The sequence below is a fragment of the Diceros bicornis genome, chromosome 29 (assembly GCF_020826845.1).
Source record: "Diceros bicornis minor isolate mBicDic1 chromosome 29, mDicBic1.mat.cur, whole genome shotgun sequence".
Taxonomy (NCBI): Eukaryota; Metazoa; Chordata; class Mammalia; order Perissodactyla; family Rhinocerotidae; genus Diceros; species Diceros bicornis.
The window spans coordinates 41,994,280-42,000,289 of record NC_080768.1 but is presented as its reverse complement, the minus strand read 5'-3'; positions in this window follow the sequence as shown (position 1 = coordinate 42,000,289).

The window sequence follows — 6,010 nt, the reverse complement described above, 5'->3', positions numbered from 1 at the left end:
GCTCTGGCTGGCAGGACAGGTTGTAGCTACAGAACAGAGAGGCACCTGTGAGCCTACCAGGAACCACACCTCAGGTGTCCCCCTACTGCCTGCCCAGCAGCTGGAGTCTGGGTGTCCCAGAGGTCGCCATGTAATAAGGCCGGGGGATGAGTGGGGGATCATGGAGACAGGCTCTCTGGACTGGTCAACAGGGAGGGTCCACCCCTGCCCTCACCCAACTCCTGCCCGGCCTCACCTCTCATTCTCCTTGAGCAACTCCATGTCTTGGAACCAGGCCACAAATCGCTCCCTCGTGTTTTAGGTTGTAATTCTTGGCAGCCTCCTGGAGCAGCAGGATCTTCCTCATGACTCGGTATTCCTGGGACCAGAGGGAAGGAGAGGATGCAGACAGGGCCTGGGTGGGGGATGCTGCAGGGACCTCGTTGGAGGTGAGGAGTGGGTCAGGGGACCAGTCCTGGAAACCATCCTTCCCTCCAGTTCCATCCAGGCTCTACCAGTTATCAGAATGGGAATAATCAGCCCCTCCTCCAGGAAGATATCCTTGATGCCATCCTCCCCTCAACCCACCCGCCAATTGGATGGGTCTCCCACTCCTCTGGTATCAAACTCTTCCACTCAATGTAAGATACAGGGGGTGAAACCAGGGACTGTTCTGCCCAGAAGGTCTCTGATTTCCACCTCTTTCCCCTCCCCTGCAGGGAGTGCCACAGCTGCTCCTCAGTCCTCTTCTCAAGGTTGATCTCATTCCCCTGGAAAGTAGACAGCCAGAGTTCATCAGACAGAGCCCCGTAGCCTGACTAGCCCCTATGCCCACCCCTTCTCATGTTGCACTACTGCCAGGTCCCCAGAGGGGGCCGGGCACGCAGAGAAAAGAGGACTTGGACCTAGGCCGGGCTCTGGGCTCCAGAGTAGGAGGACATGGGGGTGAGACTGAGGGACCTGGCAGCACAACTCTCTCTGATGACAGACTTGGAGGCTGAGGCCTCAGGCAGAGGGGACTGCTCAGCAACTTATGTGCTGCCTGACTTGGGGGGGCCCGACTTCTCTCTTCCTTCATGGACAGCATAGGAGTTAGAGGCTGAGTCCAGCTCAAATAAAACCTCACGCAGCTGTGCCATCAGGCAGCTCTGAGCTTCCCCAGCCTGGGGAACTGGAATGGGTGTCTCTGGCAGAGCCTCTTTTCACTCATCCCTAAGATGCACCTGATGCCCCAGCTCCCAGGGGCGGCTGCGAGGCTCTCATGAGAGGAGATGTGCCAAGTGCTGAGAACTCAGAGCTCAGTTTGGGGGCTCCCGCATCCCAAGGCTCAGAATCCTGGTCCTTCCTTCCTAGTCCTCAGGTTCACGCACCTCGAGACAGTCACCCATCGCCAGGTGCAGCATCAGCAGGTCACTGAGCAGATTGCCAAGATAGGGGAAGACACCCTGTGACATCGAGTGCGGGTGGGATGAGCCCTTGCTCTCAAGTAGACCCCATGTAGACCCTCTCCTGAAAAGTCCCCACCCTCAGCCTCCTGGCCCACCACAGGGTTCCCATGAGGAGCAGCCTAGGATCCTCAGCAGCCTCCCCTCAATTCTTCCTCCCTTCACACCCCAAGAACACCACACTCCTCCTCCTCACCTCCTAGGGCCGGCTTCTGGCAAATCACATGGTGTGCCTTCCCTAGCCCTCCCCAAAACAACCCATCCTGCACCAGCTCTTCCAGGCCCTCCTCTTGGTCACTTCTACTGGGGGATTTGGGCACTGTGGCAACAAGAGAAAGGGCCCTCCTCTCTTGATTTGAGGCCTCCAGCTGGGAGCGCAGAGCCCCTCCCCCACAGGCACACTCACCTGCTGCTGCTGCTGCTTCTCCTGCACTCTCTGGGGGTTGCACCCTGGGGGGGCAAACGTGAAGGGCCCCTCCTGTCAGGGTCGAGGACAGTGTCAGCGAGGCGATACTCCCCTCACCCCATTTCTCTCCAGCACCACTGGCCTCCGACACTGGACATCTGACTTGAGTCAACTGGTATCAATGTCATTCCATCCTCCAAGGTCTTGTGATTCCAGAACAAGCCCAGCTACAACTCTCATTCTGGGTGTGAGCTTGGGCTCGTGGCCTGGCCTCCTTGAGCCTGTTTCCTCATCTGGAAAGTGTGAGAACTCCAGCTACCACACAGGTTCTCATGAGGACTCAGTGTCACAAGACTGTCATCCTTGTTCTGACCCTCACTTCTCCAGGTGGAGCAGGCAGAAAGCTCCCACATTCCTTTCCTCCCTCTTACCTCAACACCACCCTGTGAGACCTGCACAACACAATCACCATCCCTCCATTTCCCTGATGAGGAGACAAAGGCCCAAACATGGGCAGAGAGGTGCTCAGGGGCCCACAGAGGAGAGGCCGCTTGCCCCTCTCAGCCAGAGGCCCTGTTCCAACATCCTCGCCTAACCCCCAGCCCCACCACTGAAAACAGTCCTGTCCCTTGAGTTCTCAAAGCTTGGTCCTGGGCCGAGTCATGGATGGAGAGGATGGGGTGTTTTGGGAGTCTGGTTGAGTGGCTCCTGCCTGCCCCAGTCATGTGGAGTGTCTGGCCCCCAAGCTGGGCCAGAGAACATGCCAAAGCCTTCTCCTCCCCAAGGAATGCCTCAGGACATTCCCCTGCACTGAATCCTTTTTTTTTTTTTTTTGTGAGGAGATCAGCCTTGTGCTAACATCTGCCAATCCTCCTCTTTTTTTGCTGAGGAAGACTGGCCCTGGCTAACATCCATGCCCATCTTCCTCCACTTTATACGGGACGCTGCCACATCATAGGTCGACAAGCGGTGCGTCGGTGCGCGCCTGGGACCCAAACCGGTGAACCCTCAGCCGCTGCAGCGGAGTGCGCGCACTTAACCGCTTGTGCCATGGGGCAGGCCCCTGAACTCTTTCTTTATCCACTCAGGAACTGGACCCCCAATGTGCCACCTCTGATCAACAGGGAAGGGGATGACAGGACATTTTGATTCCCTGTTTACATGAGGCTCCTAACTTCCTTTCAGCAGGATCCGCTAAGAATCCATCAGTTGCCTAGATGCTTCTCATAAGCCACCGGGGGCATATGTCATTGCCAACCAGGCACTCAGGTTAGACTCCTGTGGTTCACTCAAGTGACTGCACTAGGGGTCCAGGGGGGAGTCCCAGAATGCACACACATCTGCCACGTAAGGATGAGCAGCCTGTTTGTCCACCTGGGCCATGGGAATCCTCTGCCATGCACATCCCTGGGGCAGGCAGGCTGCAGCCCCTTGGAGATGTGGTGAAGATAGAAGGAGCAGTGGGGTCCTGGCTTCCTGAGGATAGTTGTAGGCTGAGGGCTAAACCCACACTAACCACCCAACAGCATGGAAGAAGCTACATCCAGCAGGATGGACATACATGGAAGCCAGAGACCTGTTGATGGTGCCAGCTCGGCAACTCCTCGTGGAAGAGCCCAGCCAACACCATTGTGTCCCATGACCAGGGCCTCCCGCCCACAAATGGCTCCCCACCTGCCCATGGGCAGAACAGATCCCTCTGCTTGTTAATCTGCATAAGATAGACAGGAATGTTTCAGAGAAAGTTCAAGGGAGAAACTATCAAAACCACAGCCTGCCCAATGCCCCTCCTCTGCACCCCTCCTCTCTTTCCAGACCCCCAGCCTCCACTCTACCTTGATCATCAGGTCTCTGCTCAAGGACTTGTCTTGACTATTGAGTTCCTTAAGATTTTCAGGACTCTTTCTCAGGGGAGGGGAAAGAACGAGGGATAAATTTAGGAATAATGTGAGGGGTCTGAATGCAAATCTCTTTTCTTTGCAAACCCGAGAGATTCAAACTGCCTGAAGGAGTGTTCTCACTGGGCTCCTCTGAGCGCTAAGGTCTCGTGGTACTGGGAGGGGGCTCTCCTGTTGGTCACTGGGGTCTCCACTCCCCAGCTCTACAGAGCAGCTCTGTTTTGACTGCTTTGAGTTTCAACTGGGCATAGAGTTCTGTTGCTATAAACACTTGAAAATCTCCAATTTGGCTCAACTTAGTACCTGACACTCAGGGAAGCCAGTCCTGAAGCAGAACTGGTGACTAAGGACCCGGGAGACTTAGAGACCCCCTGCCGAGGCCCAGGCCCTGTCCCCAGCATTTGCTGCCTCCCAGGAGTTCCCAGCTGACTGAGGGGCCAATGGCAGACATACGGGAGATCCCCCATCCACCCTGGTCCTCCTATGGAGAGAGGCCTACCCACCGGGAAACTTCCCCCGTGTGTTCTTCAGGTGGCTTGTGGAGGTTTCCTGCAGAGCAGAGATGACAGTGCGAGGCGAGGAGAAGTTCTTCAAGATCTTGCACTCCTGGGGAAGGGAAGAGAATGAGCTGTGAGGTGGGGCACTGTAGCCCAGCTTGCTCTAGCTTCAGTATCCTTCTATTTAAATCTCCCCTCCTGGATGAGACAGATGCTCAGGAAGTCCCAGAAGGGCACATTTAGGACCCAAAGAGTAACACTCACAGGGAGCAGGATTTTAGCTCAACCCAGGGAAGGAGCAAGGTAGGAAGTGAGTATCTTCTCACTGGGACCTGGAGTCAAGGTCAGCGGGCCCCTGGCAGGAAGGTCCTAGGGACTGTGCAAGGGATTAGACCACACACTGCAATCCTGGGAGCTGATAAAGGTGGAGGCAGTTCCTTAGGCTCCAGAGAGGGGCTCCACTGGGCCTCCCCCAGCATACCTGGGCCACCTGGATCCAGCGCTCCACCATCCTCGCCCTGTCCTGGGCTGTCATGCTCGGGTCCCCGAGGCAGGTGGTGACAACGAAGCTGGCCACCCTTCTGACGGGGTCGATGGTGGCCTGGACGGTGGGTGTCTGGTGCACATTGACGGGCTTGCTCCTCTTGCCCCAGGTGGAGCCCAGGCACGGAGAGGGCATCACCTTCCGGAAGAGGTCCTGGAGAACAGGGGGAGTGTCACCCAGCCCTGCCACACCCCAGGTCTGTGTCCACAGCCCCCAAAGTCCCACACAGGAGTCACAGTTTAGAGCTGGAGCTCAGAAAGTTCAGGATGTGGCCTGAGCCTTGTGACAGTCCCTGGCTTTTCTTCTCTGTCCCCCGAGGACACCCAGCACAGGAGGACCCAGGACCCAATACTGGCAGGGAAGGGAGAGGGGCTTTTGACCCAGCCCGTCCTGGCTAACTCCAAGCTCCAGACGGTGGCTCAACTCGGCTCATCCCAAGGGGGCATCTTCCAATACCCTGATCCCCCCTCTGGTCCCACTCCCCATTCTGATGCACATCCCCGCGTGGCAGCTACAACCACAGGCCTTGTCTGTCTCCCTTGTAGTGAAATACACATCAGATGTCTAATAAGTCCGGAGGCTGTTGAGCCTCCTGAGCAGCCGGTTGGGCCACCAGGGACCGGGCTGTACACAGTGAGCCCCTCCCTGCACAGATGAGCCAGGGCCCACCCAGCTTTCCGTCTCTTCTACCTCATGGAGTTGGCACAGTCACTCTGTGCAGCAGGTCCTCTTAATGTCCACCTCCACGGTCTGCAGGTGGACAGCAAAGGCTTGGGTGTTCAGAAAGTTGCCCAGGTCTTATAGTTGGTAAAGGGTGGAGCCTGGATTTGGGCCCAGATCATAGGAGTCTGGATCAGGTCTGGGGCAACGATGGCAGAGGGAAGGCCTGCCCCACTCCGCTCTGAAAGCCCAGCTGCTCACCGCATCCATCACGGTCAACTGCTCCACTGCCAGCTTAGGAGGGAAGGCCGTGAGATTAAGCTTCTCACGCTCCTTAAGAGCCACAGGTGGAGATGGACTTCTCACTAGATATGATGGTCCAGGTGACTCCAGCTCAGCAGCTCCCACTCCTGCTGGAGCCCATGTTGGCCCTTGCTCCAGCTCCAATACTGCTGATGGAGGGGACACTGGTTCCAGTGCTAGAGGGGGTGGTGTCAACGGAGCTGGATTCAGCTCTACCTCCACCACTGCCCACTGCTCTGCTTCTGCCGCTGGCTGGAGCTCCGTAGCTGGCGCTGGAG